This window comes from Heterodontus francisci, unplaced genomic scaffold (genome assembly GCF_036365525.1).
Source record: "Heterodontus francisci isolate sHetFra1 unplaced genomic scaffold, sHetFra1.hap1 HAP1_SCAFFOLD_261, whole genome shotgun sequence".
Taxonomy (NCBI): Eukaryota; Metazoa; Chordata; class Chondrichthyes; order Heterodontiformes; family Heterodontidae; genus Heterodontus; species Heterodontus francisci.
The window spans coordinates 226,366-245,922 of record NW_027141501.1 but is presented as its reverse complement, the minus strand read 5'-3'; positions in this window follow the sequence as shown (position 1 = coordinate 245,922).

Genomic DNA, 19,557 nt, shown 5'->3' with positions numbered 1-19,557 from the left:
TCATTCCCAAATATTGCGTGCGTTTTCCGCTGTGGGCTGAATTTGAAACGCCTGGGGGCCATTTGATTTCAAATTTTCAGGAATGGGAATGTGGATTTCTCTCTCTATCTTTCTATGGGAGAGGGGATGGAGGTCGCCAGTATTTGTGTGTTTTTACAATGATGCAGACACAGATGCAGAGAGTGACACAGATAGAAATAGAGAGAAGAGAGAGAGAGAGAGAGAGAGAGAGAGAGAGAGACAGTGTGAGGGAGAGAGAGAGAAGACAGGGTGAGGGAGGGAGAGGTAGAGTGAGGGAGAAAGAGAGAGAGAGAGATAGGGTGTGAGAGAGGGAGAGAGAGAGAGAAAGTGATAGAAAGAGAGACAGGGTGAGGGAAAGGGAAAGAGAGGCAGAGAAAGAGAGAGTGAGTGAGACAGAGATGGAGATTGACAGAGACAGAGAGAGAGAGGCAGAGAAAGAGGGAGAGAAAGAGTGCAAGGGAGGGAGAGATACAGAGACAAGGCGTGATGACGTAAGGGAGGCACAAATAGAGTCAAGGACAGGGACAGAGAGAAAAATACAGACAGAGAGAGAGAGACAGAGAGAAATAGATCGGGACAGACAGAGATAGAGGGAGGGAGAGAGACATAGAGGTTGGAGAGGCAGACACAGGGTGAGAGAGAGAGAGATGGAGCAGTAGAGAGAGAGAGAGATAGAGGGGAGAGGGAGATAGTGGGGAAGAGAGATGGCGGGGGAGAAAGAGATAGGGAAAGAGAGAGAAAGAGAGAGACAAGGTGAGGGAGAGAGAGAGAGAGACACGGTGAGGGGGAAAGATACAGAGTGAAGGAGAAAGAGAGATAGACAGGGTGAGAGAGAGGTAGATAGAGGGGGAGGGAGAAAGAGGGGAGAGAGAAATAAAGAGTGGGAGAGAGAGATAGAGGGTGAGAGAGAGATAGATGGGAAGAGGGAGGTAGAGGGGGAGAGTGACATAGAGGGAGAGAGAGAGAGAAACAGAGAGACATGGAGAGGGAGAGAGAGATAGAGTGTGGGAGAACGAGAGAGGAGACAGGGTGTGAGAGAGAGAGAGAGAGAGACAGAGACAGAGAGAGTGTGGAGAGAGACAGAGAGAGAGGGAGAGGGGGGAAGCGACAAGATGAGGAAGAGAAACGGAGGAAGAGAAGGACAGGGTGAGCGAGAGAGAGGTAGACTGAGGGAGAAACAGAGAGAGAGAGAGAGTGAGAGAGAGAGTGAAACAGGGAGAGGCAGAGAGAGGGAAAGAGAGATAAAGAGGGAGATAGGGTGAGGGAGAAAATGAAATAGACAGGGTGAGGGAGAGAAAGAGAGACAAAAACAAGAAATGCTGGATTCACTCAGCAGGTCTGGCAGCATCTGTGGAAAGAGAAGCAGAGTTAACGTTTCGGGTCAGTGACCCTTCTTCGGAACTGGAAAGAGAGAGACAGGGAGAGGGAGAGCAATAGAGAGACCGTGTGAGAGAGAGAGAGAGACAAGGTGAGTGAAACAGAGACAGGGAGAGGGAGAGGGGGGAGAGAGAGAGAGAAAATGGAGAGACAGGGTGAGTGAGAGAGGAAGAAAGTGTGAGACAGTGTGAGGCAGAGATAGACAAGGTAAGTGAGAGAGAGACAGGGAAAGTTGAGAGAGATAGAGTTACAGGGTTAACGATAGAGTGAGAGAGACAGGGAGAGGGGAATAGGGAGTGTGAGTGTGAGGGAGGGAATGAAAGAGACAGGGTGAGGTAGAGAGAGACAGTGAGGGATGAGAGAGAAATGGGACACAGGGTGAGGGAGGGAGCGAGAAAAAGTGAGAGACAGTGTGATGAAGTGAGTGACAGGGTGAGTGAGAGAGAGAGAGAAAGAGAAGGGGATGGAGACAGTGAGAGACAACAGAGTTAAGGAGAGAGAGAGAGACTGAGACAGGGTGAGGGAGAGAGAGAGAGATGGTGAGGAAGAGAGAGAGAGAGACAGGGTGAGGGGCGAGAGGGAGAGAGAGAGAGACAGGGTTTAGGAGAGTGAGAGAGGGTTAAGGGGAGAGAGAGAGAAAGAGACAGAGACAGAGAGACAGAGAGAGAGGGAGAGGGAGGAAGCGACAGGATGCTGAAGAGAAAGGGCGAAGGAGAAGGACTGGGTGAGTGAGAGAGAGGTAGAGTGAGGGAGAAACAGAGAGAGAGAGAGAGACGGGGTGTGAGAGAGAGGGGGAGAGCGAGAGAGGGAGCAACAGCGAGATAAAAGGACAGGCAATGACAACGAGAGAAAGAGAAACAGAGAGAGGCAGAGAATGAGAGAGAGAGTGAAACAGGGAGAGGCAGAGAGAGGGAAAGAGAGATAAAGAGGGAGAAAATGAAAGAGACAGGGTGAGGGAGAGAAAGAGAGAGAGAGAGAGAGAGGGAGAGAGGGAGAGAGAGAGGGAGAGAGATAGAGAGAGAGAGAGGGAGGGTGAGAGAGAGAGAGAGAGAGAGAGAGAGAGAGAGAATAGAGAGACAGTGTGAGTAAGAGAGGGAGAAAGCGTGAGACAGTGTGAGGCAGAGAGAGACAAGGTGAGTGAGAGAGAGACAGTGAGAGGGGGAGATGGATAGAGTTACAGGGTTAGCGATAGAGTGAGAGAGACAGGGAGGGGGGATCGGGAGTGTGAGTGTGAGGGAGGGAATGATAGAGACAGGGTGAGGTAGAGAGAGAGACTGTGAGAGATAAGAGAAAATTGGGACACAGGGTGAGGGAGGGAGCGAGAGAAAGTGAGAGACAGTGTGAGGGAGAGAGTGGCAGGGTGAGTGAGAGAGAGAGAGAAAGAGAAGGGGGAGGAAGACAGTGAGGGACAGAGTTGAGGAGAGAGCCAGAGACAGGGTGAGGGAGAGAGAGAGAGAGAGATGGCCAGGGAGAGAGAGAGAGAGGGACAGGGTGAGGGGGAGAGAGAGAGAGAGAGAGAATCAGGGTTTAGGAGAGAGGGAGAGTTAAGGGGGGAAGAGAGAGAGAGAGAGAGAGAGAGAGAGAGAGAGAGAGAGAGAGAGAGAGAGAGAGAGAGAGAGAGAGAGAGAGAGAGAGAAAGCGTGAGACAGTGAGAGGCAGAGAGAGACAAGGTGAGTGAGAGAGAGACAGTGAGAGGCAGAGAGCGACAAGGTGAGTGAGAGAGAGACAGGGAGAGGCAGAGAGAGGGAAAGAGAGATTAAGAGGGAGATAGGGTGAGGGAGAAAATGAAAGAGACAGGGTGAGGGAGAGAAAGAGAAAGATAGGGAGAGAGAGCAATAGCGAGACTGTGTGTGAGAGAGAGAGACAAGGTGAGTGAAAGAGAGACAGGGAGAGGGAGAGGGGGAGAGAGAGTGAGAGAGAATGGAGAGACAGGGTGAGTGAGAGAGGGAGAAAGCGTGAGACAGTGTGAGGCAGAGAGAGACAAGGTGAGTGAAAGAGAGACAGGGAGAGGGAGAGGGAGAGGGGGAGAGAGAGTGAGAGAGAATGAAGAGACAGGGTGAGTGAGAGAGGGAGAAAGCGTGAGACAGTGTGAGGCAGAGAGAGACAAGGTGAGTGAGAGAGAGACAGGGAGAGGGAGAGAGAGAAGGGTGAGGGAGAGAGAGAGAGATGGTCAGGGAGAGAGAGAGAGAGGGACAGGGTGAGGGGAGAGACAGAGAGAGAGAGACAGGGTTTAGGGGAGAGAGAGAAGGTTAAGGGGGAGAGAGAGAGAGAGAGAGATAGAGAGAGAGAGAGAGAGCGCGAGCGCGGGAGAGGGGCTATCCCTCTCTATAGAACAAATGGAGGGAGCTATCCTTATACATACAAAATGGATGGGGATCCCTTTGTACTTATAAAATTGAGAGAGATCCCCCGCTACATATAAAAGGGAGGGAGCTCCCCCTCTACATATAAAGTCGAGGGAGATGCCCCTGTATGTACAAAATGGTGGGAGATGCCCTCGGCATATGAAATGGAGGGGGATGCCCTTGTATGTATAAAATGTAGGGAGCTCCCCCTCTACATATAAAGTAGTGGGGCACTGCAAAGAGACAGAGAGAGATAAAAGTATGCTAAACAGGCAGATGTCCATTCACCAAAATGAGGAAGCTGGTGACAGTCTCTGATCCACAACGGTTTAATTGAAAATTCATAGTTCAGTCCAAATACCTGTTTTTACTCTTCGCTCCTGAACTAACTCTCTGTCCAGAGGTAACTCCCCAACTGGGCAAAAACCCAGCCCTTAAATGTAAAACCAGAATGAACATCACCTGATCTCGATTAACACTGAAATGAAACCAGTTTCATTAAAGGCACCTGGATTTTCAATATTGTCAAGATCGAGAGACAGAGAGAAAGAGAGAGGCAGAGACAGAGAGAGAGAGAGACGGAGCGACAGAGGGAGATAGAGAGAGACAGAGATAGACGGAGTGACAGATACAGAGATAGATAGCGACAAAGGGAGACAGAGGGAGATACAGAGAGAGAGAGGGAGATACCGAGAAAGAGTGATAGAGAGAGACAGGGAGAGAGGCAGAGATGGTGTCAGAGAGTGACAAACAAAGAAATGGAGGGAACGGGAGTTAGAGAGAGAAAGGGATTGACAGAGAGAGGGAGAGAGGGAGAGGCAGTGGCAGAGACAGAGAGTGGGAGACAGAAGGGGGAAAACAAAGACAAAGGGAGAGACAGGGCAAGACAGAGAAAGGAAAATGTTTGTGGTTGTTGGAGGTCAATCATCTGAGCTGTAACTCTGAAACAGAGACACAGAGAGAGGGAGATATGGAGAGCGGGAGGGAGAGAGGGAGGGAGGGCGGGATAGAGAGAGGGAGTGAGGGCGAGAGCGATAGAGACAGATGCGGAGAGATGGAGGGAGGGAGAGAGAGAGGGAGGGAGGGAGAGAGAGAGGGAGGGAGGGAAGAGAGGGAGGGAGAGAGAAGGAGGGAGGGAAGAGAGGGAGGGAGGGAGAGAGGGAGGGATGGAGAGAGCGGGGGAGAGAGAGGGAGTGAGGGAGGTAGAAAGGGATGGCGGGAAAGAGGGAGGAGGTAGAGAGGGAGGGAGAGAGTGTGAGAGAGGGAGGGGGTGAGAGGGAGGGGGAGAGAGTGGGAGAGGGAGGGGAGAGAGGGAGATACAGGGGGAGGGAGGGAGAGAGGGAGGTACATCGAGAGAGGGATAGAGAGATACAGGAACAGAAAGGTAGGGAGGGAGAGAGGGAGGGGGAGATGGATAAGGAGGGAGAGAGGGAGGGGGAGGGAGAGAGAGGGATACAGGGAGAGGGAGGGAGAGAGGGAGGTACATAGTGAGAGAGGTAGGGCGACACAGGGACTGAGAGGGAGGGAGGGAGATAGGGAGGGAGGAAGGGAGAGGGAGGGAGATACATGGAGAGGGAGTGAGGCAGATACAGGGAGAGAGAGAAGGAAGGAGAGAGAGGGAGTGACAGAGAGGGAAACACAGATGGAGGGACAGAGAGCAAGACAGAGAGAAGGGGAGAGAGGGAGTGACAGAGGGGGAAAGACAGATGGAGGGAGAGAGAGAGAGAGACGGAGAGAGAAGGAGAGATAGGGAGTAACAGAGAGGGAAAGGCAGATGGAGGGAGAGAGAGAGACAGAGAGAGAGAGAGGTGGAGACAGAGATAGAAGGAGAGAATGAGACAGAGAAGGAGGGATAAAGAAAAAAGGAGGAATGGTTGAAAGCATTGCTGCTGTGGGAGGAAGGGAGAGATGAAGAGAGAGAGAGAGTGGGAAAGAGAAAGGGAGAAATGGTATCATGGGCACACAGATAGAGTTATGGACAGAGGCAGAGAAAGAGAGTGAGAGACGGAGAGACAGAGACAGAGACAGAGGGAGAGGGAGAGGGAGATACGGAGAGGAAGAGGCAGAAATAGACAGGGAGACGGAGATAAATAGGGGGAAATACATGGACAGTGAGAGAGGGAGATACAAAGAGAGAGAGAACGGGAGAGAGGAGCAGATATGGTGTGAGAGACACAAACAGAGTCATGGATAGAGGCACGAAGAGAGAGCGAGAGAGAGCGAGATAGAGAGAGAGATGGGGGGAGAGATAGATAGTGGGGGAGACATGGATGGGGTAGAGAGATAGACAGAGGGAGAACGAGGGGGAGGGAGATAGAGAGGGAGAGGGCGATAGAGAGGGAGAGATTGATAGAGGGGGCGAGGGAGATAGAGGGGGAAAGAGAGATAGAGAGGGAGAGAGATAGAGGGGGAGGAAGGGATAGAGCGGAAGAGGGAGAGATCGATGCGGAGAGGGAGATAGACTGAGATTGAGGGGGCTGGTGTGAGATAGGGGGAGAGAGAGATAGAGGGGAGAGAGAGATGGGGAAGACGGTGGTGAACCTGTGGAATTCTCTACCACAGAAGGCCGTGGAGGCCAAGTCATTAAATATATTCAAGGAGGAGAGGGATATGTTTCTTAATGTCAAAGGGATCAAGGGCCAAGGGGAGAAATTGGGAACAGCGTACTGAATTGGAACATTGGTCATGATTTTTATTGAATGGCAGAGCAGACCTGAATGGCCCACTCCTGCTCCTATTTTCTATGTTTCTCTAAGGGAGGCGGACTGATAGAGAGAGACAGACAGAGAAAGAGGGAGAAACAGAGAGTGAAGGAGAGATAGAGATGAAGAGAGGGGATCCTGAGATTCTCTTCCTCTCTCTCACACAAACGTGCAGACACACACAGACAACCACACAGGCACACTCATAGACACACACATAAAGGGCCACACAGAGACAAAGACACACACACACACACACATAGACAAACACAGACACATACACACACAGGGACACACACGGGGACACAGTGACACACATAGACACAGACACAGCCACAGGTTTTACAACCCACACTGATATCAGTAAAAATGGCCAATAGAAGCTCAGTAACAATCCCCTATGTCTGCCCCGTCCTGAGAGAGACAGAGGGAGAGATAGGGAGTGACAGAGAGAATCAGTGGAAAAGGGATGACAAAACAGCTTATCGGAGAAACTGTACATTTATTTGTGTTCCACAGATTTTATTAAAACTTGAAAGGGACTGGACACTGAAAAAGCTGTCAGTGAACAGCCCAGAGAGACTTTATAAGTGAGGGAAGGCGAGACACTTTACAATCCACACTGGTGTCAGTAAAAATCCCCAAAAACAACCTCAGTTAAAAAAAAAACATTATCTGTCCAGTCCTGTATTGTGGGTTTAATGTGAAGGTTTTTGGGGTGAGTGTGGATCAGTGTTTAATATTTTCAAACTGCAGGGAAAGCATTAAAGGTTTAAAATTGACCAAGAAATGGCTGAAAGTATTGCTGTCTTGGGATTAACATATCAATGGACTGGAAGAGTCAAGAATGTCCTGTCCTGGGATTAACATATCAATGTACTGGAAGAGTCAGGAAGGTCCTGTCCTGGGATTAACATATCAATGGACAGGCCCCCGAGGCAGGAGATTGAGAGACAGCCCAACATGTCAGAGGCTCAAGGGGTGGAGTTTGCAAACAGCTCAACATGGATATAACTGGGTAGGAAGTTCTCAGTTCCAACCACCATTCCCTCTCTCTCTGGAGAGAGCAGACACATTCCCCAGTCTGGTTCAGTGTAGGTCTCTGTGTTATCTGTGGGTGTATCTGCGTGTGTGTGCTCTCTCTGTCTCAATATGGTTTATAACTGTGATTTGATTGTATTTGAATATTGCTGATTGTCTGTGTAACCTTGGGCTCTTGCTGTGCTATATTGTTTAAAAATGGCATCGCTTTGTATTTTAATCCAATTTTTTCTCCTTCTTTACCCTGAGGAACTTTCATTCTGGAACCTGCATCGTGAAGGTGAAAAGAGGGAAAGGCTGGGGTGAGGAATCCTTGGACAGGAACTTCCTCCAGAGGGGGCGGACTGAGGCCTTGTCCACAGGCTGCACCCAAGGGGCCCACATGAGTTGTGTCTGGTTATTAGCCCGAGGTTTAATTTCCTCTCTGGGGCCCACCTCACAAGACTAAATTTAACATCCAAAAGGTGCAGCTGTCTAAAGGCTTGTTATAATTCCCGAATAATGTTGGTCTTTTGGGCAGTGCCATGAATATGAGGGTGAAATGAAATGTGCATAAGCCAAGTGAATTGAGAGTGAGGTTCTGAGTGTGGATTTCTCTGTCTCTGTCTCTCTCTCTCTCCATCTATCTCTCTGAATGAGAGTAACAGCAGGGAGAGAGACGCAGGAGAGTGAAGGAAATATGGAGGGAATGAGAGGGGGAGAGGACGGGGCGCCGGTTGTTATCACACTGGTGCTTGTGGGATCTTGCTGTTCACCAATGGCCTGCTGTTTTTCCAACATTGCAACAGTGACGACTACTTGAAAAATTCATTCATTGAGTGTCAAAAGCTAGTAATGAAGTCACAAATGTGATAGTTTCTAAAGGCTTGTTATAATTCTAGAATAATCCGTGTCCTTAGGAGAATGTTCGGAAGCTTTACTGTTAAATAAGATGAACGAAACCCATTTCAATTCATTTTACTCAAATCCCGAGTTTCAATTGATATCTCTATCTCTCTCCAGCTTCGTTTCCCTCTGTCTCTCTATTTAAACCTTTAATAGTTAAAACATACTACACACTGCAATATGATTTGCTGCTGCTATAACTGGAGAGACAGAAATATTTCATAGCTAATTTCAATAAAGATTAAATATGACATACAAGGGGAAAATCCAATATGGCAGAGAGAGAGCAAGAGAGAGGGGCACAGGGACGACGAAGGTAGGAACAGAGAGAGAGAGAGAGACAGAGACAGGTAGAAAGGTAAAGAGACAGACACACAGGCACACACTGGTGGAGGGAAATGTCTGAACCCTTTTAGCTCTGCTTTATTAACGGTGATTTGTTTGTATGTGAGTGTTGCTGAGAGCGTGTCTGTGTAAGCGAGGGCAATTCTTGGGCTCTTGCTGTGCTATTTTGTTTAACAATGCCTTTTAATCAATTTTCTCTCTCTCCCTCTTGCCATAGGAATTTTCATTCTGAAAACTGCATTGTGAAGATGAAAAGAGGAATGCTTGGGCAGCAGCTTCCTCCAGTGGTGACGGACTAAGGCCTTGTCCGCAGGCTGTACCCAAAGGGCCCAAGTAAGTTGTGTCTGTTTATCAGCCCGAGATTTAATTTCCTATCTGGGGCCCTTGGTTAACTCGTTCCTGTCAGATTGGGGTCCTGGAGTTTTAAACAGGTTGAAAGCCTGGGGTTAAGGGAGCAGCCCAGGAGGGAGTCCAATTTGCCACTTGCTCCTTCCAGCCTTGTCTGTGAGGTTTGCTGCTGTTTTGGGCAATGCTATGAAGCTAACAGTTAAATAAGATGCACGGTTCCCATTTTAGTTCATTTTACTGTTGTTCTGATGTTAGCTTTGTCTCCGTCTCCACATTCTTTCCCTGTGTCTCCAACTCCCCTCATGCTTTCTCTTCTCTGTCTCTGTTTCACACTCGCCTTCTCCATTTAAACCATTAATAAATAAAAGAACTACCACACAGAGCAATGTGATTTGTCGTTATTTGAAATGGTGAGACAGAATTAGCAGCTTGTTCACAGTTTAAAGAAGGAGCTTCACGCTTTCTGGGGTCTGAAATCTGGCTATTATCACATTGCTGTTGGTAGGATCTTGCTGTGCATCTAGTGCTCTGCAACATTTCCGACATGACATCATTGAGGACACCTTAAAAATCAGCTTCCTGAGGGCCTGAATTTGGTTTTGCGGTGTTTTCTCTCCACCTTACTCTCCTTTTATCTATTTAAAGCATTAATCAATAGGAGCCACAATGTGACGTGTGGTAATTTGAAACGGTGACAGAAACACTTCAGAGGACGTTTCAATCCAGATTAAATCCCAGATTGAGAGAAAAAGAAACAGATGTGGATGGGGAGGGGGGATGGGGGCAGGGTGCAGGAGAAAGACAGGGAGAGGGATATTTCAGATTTTCAAGCTGCAGGAATGTTCTTCTCTCTGGGATCTCGAAACTTGTATCTCTAAAAACAGATTCTCTGCAAATTATCACATTACTGCCTGTGGGATCTTGCCGTTCACACACTGCCTGCAGGTTTCTTGCATTGCAACAGTGAGCACCACTTTCAAAATTAATTCATTGAGTGTCAACTGCTCCTGAGGGCCGTTAATTATAACAGCTGAATGGAAAGCTGTATGAAGGCTTGTTATAAGTTTGAAGATGGAGTTTAGCATTTTCTGAGGACTGTGATGGGATATCTGGCTATGATCAAATTGTGGGATCCTGCTGCGCATACATTCCCTGCATCAATTCCGACATTACAACACTGAGGCAGAAACAGATGGAGAGAAAAAGAGGGAGAGTGAGAAACAGCTGGAAGTGGCAGGTTAAACAGAGAGAGAGAGAGAGAGAAAGAAATCCACTCTCAAAACCTTGCTAAACTGAATATTGAAGTGTCACCATATTTGGGATCTTGCTGTTCACGGCTTGCCGGCAGAATTCCCTGCACTGTAACAGTGACTGCTTTTTGGAAGCGAATTCATTGTGTGTAAAGCTCTCCTGAAGGCCTGAAATGAAAGTCCTGAGCTGGAAGCCGGTATAATTCCCGAATAATGCTGGTATTTTGGGAAGTGCCATGAATTTGAGGTTGAAATGAAATGTCCAGAAGCTATTTAAACATAGAGTGAGGTACTGAGTGGATTTCTCTGTCTCTCTGACTGTCTGTCTCTCTTTCTCTGTCTCCCTCCGTCTGTCTCTCTGAATGAGAGTAACAGGAGGGAGAGAGACGCAGGAGTGTGAGGGGAAGATGGAGCTCATTTCCCGGCGGAGCAGCAGGAGAAGGTAGCGACTCTTCGTTGGGTGAGTGAAGGCATCAGGAGCTGTGTTTTAAAAGTAAGTACTTACTGTTTTACTTACTGTTTTCCTTGTCTTTGAGTTTCTTTTGGCGCCGGAGGAACCGGAAGCTGGTCGGCAGCGAGGACTCCTGGGTAGGTATTTTCCTTAAAGGTGCGGAGCTCCGTGGACTCGGCCTCATTTCCCGGCGGAGCAGCAGGAGAAGGTAGCGACTCTTCGTTGGGTGAGTGAAGGCATCAGGAGCTGTGTTTTAAAAGTAAGTACTTACTGTTTTACTTACTGTTTTCCTTGTCTTTGAGTTTCTTTTGGCGCCGGAGGAACCGGAAGCTGGTCGGCAGCGAGGACTCCTGGGTAGGTATTTTCCTTAAAGGTGCGGAGCTCCGTGGACTCGGCCTCATTTCCCGGCGGAGCAGCAGGAGAAGGTAGCGACTCTTCGTTGGGTGAGTGAAGGCATCAGGAGCTGTGTTTTAAAAGTAAGTACTTACTGTTTTACTTACTGTTTTCCTTGTCTTTGAGTTTCTTTTGGCGCCGGAGGAACCGGAAGCTGGTCGGCAGCGAGGACTCCTGGGTAGGTATTTTCCTTAAAGGTGCGGAGCTGAGTAAACCCGAGCCACTACACATGTAGTGTCTCCCAGCCATCCTCCTCCTCTAACCTAATAATAAGACCCTTTTTACCCTCCTCCTCTAACCAAAAAGGACTGAGCAGGTAAGCTATTTACTGTTTTTGTTAATATCTATAGTTGTACTTAACTAAGGGGTAATTGAATAAAAGAAATGGCAGCCAGTGTAGTGTATTGCTCCTCCTGCAGAATGTTCGAGGTGAGGGGAACCTCCGGTGACCCTGCCGACTTCACCTGCTGGAAGTGCATCCGTCTCCAGCTCCTATCAGACCGTGTTAGGGAATTGGAGCTGGAGCTGGATGAACTGAGGATCATTCGGGAAGCTGAGGGGTTGATAGATAGAAGCTACACGGAGGTCGTTACTCCACAAATCAAAGGCAGCTGGGTAACAGTTAGAGGTGGGAAGAGGTCAGTGCAGGGATCTCCTGTGGTCGTTCCCCTCAACAACAAGTATACAGTTTTAGATACTGTTGGGGGGGACGGCCTATCGGGGGCAGGCTGCAGTGACCGGGCCTCTGGCACGGGGTCCTGCACTGTGGCTCAGAAGGGAAGGAGGGAGAATGGGAGAGCACTAGTCATCGGGGACTCGATGGTGAGGAGTACGGACAGGCGGTTCTGTGGGCGCAGGCGAGACGCACGGATGGTTTGTTGCCTCCCTGGTGCCAGGGTCCGTGATGTTTGTGATCGCGTCTTCAGGATCCTTAAAGGGGAGGGGGAGCAGCCAGAGGTCGTGGTGCACATTGGCACCAACGACGTAGGAAGGAAGGGTGGCACAGATGTTAGAAGTGAGTTTAGGGAGTTAGGCTGGAAGCTGAAAGCTCGGACGGACAGAGTTGTTATCTCTGGTTTGTTGCCGGCGCCACGTGATAGTGAGGCTAGGAATAGGGAGAGAGCACAGCTGAACACGTGGCTGCAGGAATGGTGTAGGAGGGAGGGCTTCCAGTTCTTGGATAATTGGACTGCATTCTGGGGAAGATGGGACCTGTTCAAACAGGACGGGCTGCATCTGAACCAGAGGGGCACCAATATCCTGGGAGGGAGGTTTGCTAGTACTGTTCGGGAGGGTTTAAACTAGTTTGGGAGGGGGATGGGAACCGGACTTGTAATCCAGGGACCAGTGGGTCCACTCAGTAAGACAAAGAGTGTAGTGAGGTATTGGGGAAGGTAGCACTGTCACAGAGGACAGATGGGCACGGAGAAGGGTTAAAGTGCGTATACTTCAACGCAAGAAGCATCAGGAATAAGGTGAGTGAATTGAAGGCGTGGATGGGCACTTGGGACTACGATGTTGTGGCCATCACTGAAACGTGGATAGGTGAGGGGGAGGAATGGTTTTTGGAGGTACCTGGTTATAGATGTTTTCATAAGATTAGGAATGGTGGTAAAAGAGGTGGGGGGGTGGCATTGTTAGTTAGAAATAGTGTAACAACTGCTGAAAGAATTTTCGAGGAGGATCTGCCGACTGAGGCACTGTGGGTTGAGGTCAGGAACAGGAAAGGAGCAGTCACCTTGATGGGAGTTTTCTATAGGCCCCCCAATAGCAGCAGGGAGGTGGAAGAGCAGATTGGGAAACAGATTTTGGAAAGGAGCAGAAGTCACAGGGTAGTAATTATGGGGGATTTCAACTTCCCAAATATTGATTGGCAACTCTTTAGATCGAATAGTTTGGATGGGGTAGTGTTTGTGCAGTATGTCCAGGAAGCTTTTCTGACTCAGTATGTAGACTGCCCGACCAGAGGGGAGGCAATATTGGATTTGGTACTAGGTAATGAACCAGGGCAAGTGATAGAGCTGTTGGTGGGCGAGCACTTTGGAGATAGTGATCACAATTCTGTAGCATTCACTGTGGTAATGGAGAGGGATAGTTATGTGCAACAGGGCAAGGTTTACAATTGGGGGAAGGGTAGATATGATGCTGTCAGGCAGGAACTGAGGAGCATAAGTTGGGAGCATATGCTGGCAGGGAAGGGCACGGTCGAAATGTGGAACTTTTTCAAGGAGCAGATAGTAGGGGCCATTGATAAGCATGTCCCTGTCAGACAGGGAAGGGATGGTCATGTGAGGGAACCGTGGTTGACAAGAGAGGTTGAGAGTCTTGTTAGGAAGAAGAAGGATGCGTATATAAAGTTGAGGAAAAAGGGCACAGGCATAGCTCTGGAGGGATACAAGATGGCCAGGAAGGATCTGAAGAAAGGGATTAGGAGAGCTAAGAGAGGGCATGAAAAATGCTTGGCGGGTAGGATAAAAGAAAACCCCAAGGCCTTTTACGCGTATGTCAGAAATATGAGGATGACCAGGGGGACCATAGGTCCGGTCAAGGACAATAGCGGGAGACTGTGTGTTGAGCCGGAAGAGATAAGTGAGGTTTTGAATGAGTACTTCTCTTCGGTATTTACGAATGAGAAGGGGTGTATTACTGAAGAGGACGATGTGAAACAGATTGGTAAGCTCGAGGAAGTGCTCGTTAGGAGGGAAGATGTGTTGGGGTTTTTGAATAACTTGAAGATAGACAAGTCTCCCGGGCCTGACGGGGTATATCCAAGGATGTTATGGGAAGCAAGGGATGAAATTGCAGAGCCGCTGGCAATGATCTTTTCATCTTCTCCGCTGACGGGGGTGGTACCAGGTGATTGGAGGGTGGCAAATGTTGTGCCCCTGTTCAAGAAAGGGAATAGGAACAACCCTGGGAATTACAGGCCAGTTAGTCTTACTTCGGTGGTAGGCAAGTTGATGGAAAAGGTGCTGAGGGATAGGATTTCTGAGCATCTGGAAAGACACTGCTTGATTCGGGACAGTCAGCACGGTTTTGTGAGGGGTAGGTCTTGCCTCACAAGCCTGATTGAATTCTTTGAGCAGGTGACCAAGCAAGTGGATGAGGGTAAACCAGTGGATGAGGTGTACATGGATTTTAGTAAGGCATTTGATAAGGTCCCCCATGGTAGACTTATGGAGAAAGTCAGGAGGCATGGGATAGTGGGGAATGTGGCCAGTTGGATTAAGAATTGGCTAACTGATAGAAGGCAGAGAGTGGTCTTAGATGGTAAATACTCAGCCTGGAGCCCAGTTACCAGTGGCGTGCCGCAGGGATCAGTTCTGGGTCCTCTCCTGTTTGTGATTTTTATTAACGACTTGGATGAGGAAGTCGAAGGGTGGGTCAGTAAATTTGCAGATGATACAAAGGTTGGTGGAGTTGTGGATACCGAGGAGGGCTATTGTCGTCTGCAAAGGGACTTGGATAGGTTGCAGTGCTGGGCTGAAAAGTGGCAGATGGAGTTTAACCCTGAAAAGTGTGAGGTCGTCCATTTTGGAAGGACAAACATGAATACAAAATACTGGGTTAACGGTAGGGTTCTTGGGCATGTGGAGGAGCAGAGAGACCTTGGGGTCTATGTGCATAGATCATTGAAAGTTGCAACTCAAGTGGATAGGGCTGTGAAGAAGGCATATGGGGTGTTAGCGTTCATTAGCAGAGGGATTGAATTTAAGAGCCGTGAGGTGATGATGCAGCTGTACAGGACCTTGGTAAGGCCTCATTTGGAGTACTGTGTGCAGTTCTGGTCGCCTCATTTTAGGAAGGATGTGGAAGCCTTGGAGAGGGTGCAGAGGAGATTTACCAGGATGTTGCCTGGAATGGAGAATAAGTCTTACGAGGAAAGGCTGAACATTCTAGGCCTCTTCTCATTAGAAAGGAGAAGGATGAGGGGTGACATGATAGAGGTTTATAAGATGATCAGGGGAATAGATAGGGTAGACAGTCAGAAACTTTTTCCCCGGGTGGAGCAAAGCGTTACAAGGGGTCATAAATTTAAGGTGAAGGGTGGGAGATATAAGGGGGATGTCAGGGGAAGGTTCTTTACCCAGAGAGTGGTCGAGGCATGGAATGCCTTGCCCGGGGAAGTTGTTGAGTCAGAAACTTTAGGGACTTTCAAAAGGCTTTTGGATAGGTATATGGATAAAGGAGAATGATGGGGTATAGATTAAATTGTCCTTGACAGAGGACAAAGGATCGGCACAACATTGTGGGCCGAAGGGCCTGTTCTGTGCTGTATGTTCTATGTTCTATGTTCTATGATTCAGAGGGGGAGAGTAGGGGCAGGCGGCTGTTATCACACTGCTGCTTGTGGGATCCTGCTGTGCATACATTGTCTGCAACCGTTCGTACATTACAACACTGAGGCAGAAGCAGAAGGAGAGAAAAGGAGGGAGAGTGAGAAACAGCTGGAGGTGGCAGGTTAAACACAGAGAAAGAGAGCGAGAGAGAGTGAAAAAAATCCACAAACAAAACCTTGGTAAACAGAAAGTTGAAGTGTCACCATTGCTGGGATCTTGCTCTGCACTAAAACAGATTATCTGCATGTTGCTCTTTGCGGGATCCTGCTGTGCACACACAGCTTGCAGGTTTGTGCGTTTTTACAATGAGGCAGCTAAAGATGTAGACAGACACATAGAGAAATAGAGAGAGAGAGAGAGAGAGCAGGAAATGACAGGGTAAACACATCGACACTTCCCAGTCTCTTTCTCTGTGTCGGTGGAAGTGTTTGTGAGATGGGGAGTCATTGAGAGATTGTTTTATGTCAGTGAGTGAGGGAAAGAGCCCTGGGCTCTTGCTGTGTTTTATTTCTTTTCAAAAATGCTTTGCTTTGTTTGAATCAATTTTATTTCTCTTATTCCCAAGGAGAATATTTTCGAAAGGTGCATCTGTGATGACGCAGAGGGAGTATCTTCTGGCCACGTGGAATTCTCAGACAAGAGCTTTAACCAGAGAGGAAACGAACAATAAATATAAATGTGTCATTGTCAAAAGCATTTCTAGATACAGAAAAGAAGACGGCATGTGTTTTCGGGGCTGAAAGAAAAACAAAGTGTTGGAAATTCTCAGTCTTCCCAGCACGGTTCTTATTTCAGATTTCCAACAACCGCAATATTTTGATTTTGTGTTTTCGGGTGTCTGTGGATTTTTTTACCAAAAGGGACGGGGCTCCGAAGGGAACAGTTTGGGAAGTGCTGCTCCAAAACTGTCAATGTAATCCCGTAGATTTCCCTCTCTCCATCTCTTGCTGCAACTTCATCCCTGCACCTTCCTCCTTGTTCCTAGCTCTGTTTCTTCACATCTTTCAATCCCTATCTCTGTATCTCTCAACATCCTTTCTATCTCTGCCCCTCTCGAGAGGCTCACAAGTTTCCATTTTCACTCTCCTTCTGCGACTCTCTGCATCTTTGTCTGTCTCTCTCATTCCATTTCTTCTCTCACTCACTTCCAAATCCGTAAATCTTTCCATTTCTGCTCCTTCAACATTATCTCTGCATTCCACCCCCCCCCCCCGCCCCACCACCACCCCCCCACCCCCACCACCACCGCCGTCCAGGGACACCTCTCTATATTCTGTAAACACATCTTACTTTCAATCTCTGCCTCTCCACATCTTTCAGTCTCTGCATCTCTCTCTTTTTCTGGGATCTTTCTGAATATCTACAACTCTCTGTGTTAGTCTCCACATTTCTCTCTCTGTGCCCTTCTCATTATTTCTGACCCTCTGTTCTCATTTTCTCTCTCACTGGTTTCGGACTCCCTGCATCTCATTCTCCATCTCCCTTTCCATTTATTTCTCTCTCTTTTTGTTCTGTGCTCATCCTGGGATCTGTTTTCTGTGTCTCTGTCCCTCTGTTTCGGGGTGGATTTGAACTCGCTGCCTTGGTGTTGTACAGGGTGATTGTGAACTGGGATCCTGCTTTCCCACTCTCCCCAGTTTTGCTCCCATTGAGGTAAAAACAGGGGAGAGATGCTGAACGGGCAGCCCATTCACAACCACCCTCCTCTCCTCCACTCTTATTTGCACCATTGGCACCAAGTCCGAGTTCAGCCCAGTGTTTCTTTGCCTCACTGTATCTGCTCCCCGACTGTCTCTGTCTGTCTCCTTGTGGCTCAATGGGGGAAGGGACAGATCAGACATGATGTAACAGGGATGGGACAGGCTCAAACGGCTGAATAGTCCCCTCCGGTCCCTGTCCCACTCAATGTGTGTGCCTTTGTGTGCGTCTCCCTCTGTTTGATTTCCTGAAGCCGATGGGGAGAACAGGTGAAACACCTTTCTGCAGGAAGGGATGTGCCAGGGGTCGGGATCCTCCTGTGCGTTAAAGGCTCAGAATGCCATTTATCCTCTGGAGGTCCTTGCTCTATGCCCGGCCCTGTGTTTGGCCGGGCAGGAGTTAAAGGTGCTGGGCGTCTGGGAGCCATTTGATGGAATTCTAGTGGCTTATCCGGACCAGGAATTGAAGTGAATTGAAAACATTGTACGGAGACGGAGCATCACCTAGGAAAGTGATGGAGGATGGAGGTTGGAATAGCACTGGGTGGGGATGAGAGGGGTGGGGGGGAGGGCTGTTGACTGGGACTGGAGTTACACAGCGGGCAGACAAGGGCGGCTGTTCATTAGGGAGATGATCCAGGGTGCGAATTAATAGAGTGTGGGGATTTTACAGGACAGTGATGGTATTTATGAAGGGGGGGAGTGTTTATAGTGGGAGCAGGGGGCGAAGTAGAGGACAATATTCAGAGGGAATGAGTTACTTTTAAAATGGGAGGGGTAAGTGGGGATTCCCCAGGTTTAAAATGGGAGGTGGCAGTAGGCATTCTCCAGGTTTAAAATGGGAGGGGGCAGTGGGGAATTTCCAGTCTATTCATGAGGGGCATTTATATGTTGGACTGTTCACAGAGCGGGTGGGGGTTAATTACTTGGGATGCTGTTCACAGGAGGGGTATTTATTTGGGGCTCTGTTCACAGGAGGGGTATTTAGCTGGGAATCTGTTCCTGGGGGTATTTAGATGGGAGTCTGTTCACAAGAGGGGTATCAGATGGGAGCCTGTTCCTGGAAGTATTTAGATGGGAGTCCGTTCACAAGATGGGTATTAGATGGGAGTCTGTGCCTGGGAGTATTTAGATTGGGGGGGCCTGTTCCTGGGGCAATTTAGATGGAAGTCCGGTACTCGGTGTATTTAGATGGGAGTCTGTTCCCGGGGGCGGGGTATTTAGATGGGAGTCTGTTCAAAGGAGGAGTATTTAGATGGGGGCAGTTATCATGGGGGATATCTGATCTGGGTCTGTAGACCAGGGATATTTAGATGGGGAGAGTATGTTTACGGGGCGGGGTTGGTGGGGGAGGAGAATATTGCAGTGGGAAAAATTTGCCTTGTGGTAAGAATTGCGTGGGGGGTGGGAGATAAATTGCGGGGGGTGTAAATTGCAGCGGGGGGATAAATTGCGGGGGAGGATAAATTTCGGGGGGGTCAATTGCAGGGGACTTTTCTCAGCCCTGTAATTGTGGGGAGGGGGAATAAAGTGAGGGGGAGGATAAATTGCAGGGGGTTAGGGTCAGAAAAGGAAAGATAAGAAGAAAATGCTGGAAAGAGAGAAAAACTAAGAGAAAAGATAGAAAGAGAGAAAGAAAGAGAGAAAAGGTAGAATGATGGAGAGAAAGACAGAAAGAGACAGAGATAGAGTGAGACAAAGAAAGAAAGAGACAAAGATAGAAAGAGAAAGAGAGAAGACAGAATGAGACAAAGAAAAAGAGAGAAAAAGAGAAAAAAGATACAAAAAGACAAGAGAGAGAAAAAGAAAGAGAAAGAAGATAGAAAGAAACAGAGAAAGTGAAAAGAGAATGTCACAGAAATAGAGAAAAGACAGAAAGAGACAGAGAAATAGAGAAAACACAGAATGAGGGAGAGAAATAGAGAAAAGACAGAAAGTCATAAATACAAAAAAGGCTGAAAAAGACAGAGAAAACGAGGAGGGATAAATGTGGAGAGAAGGAACTGAGACGCAAATAAATTGCAGGTAGCAAAGAGACAGGCAGAAAGCTAGTGAGAAAGGAACAAAGAGAATCACAGAGAGATGAAGAGAGAGAGAGAGAAGGACAGAGAAAGCCATGGAGACAGAATGACGCATAATCACTGAGAGAAGCAGAGAGTGAGGGAAACACATAGTGAGGGAGAGAGAGAGATGGAGGAACACAAAGAAGGAGACAAACAGAGAGCGAGAGAGCGATTGAGGAACAGAGAGAGAGAGAGAGGAACAGGGAGAGGGAGAAACTCAGAGAGAACGAGAAGCACAGGGAGGGGGAAAGAGAGATTGAGAAACAGAGAGAAAAACGCAGGGAAAGAGAAACACAGTG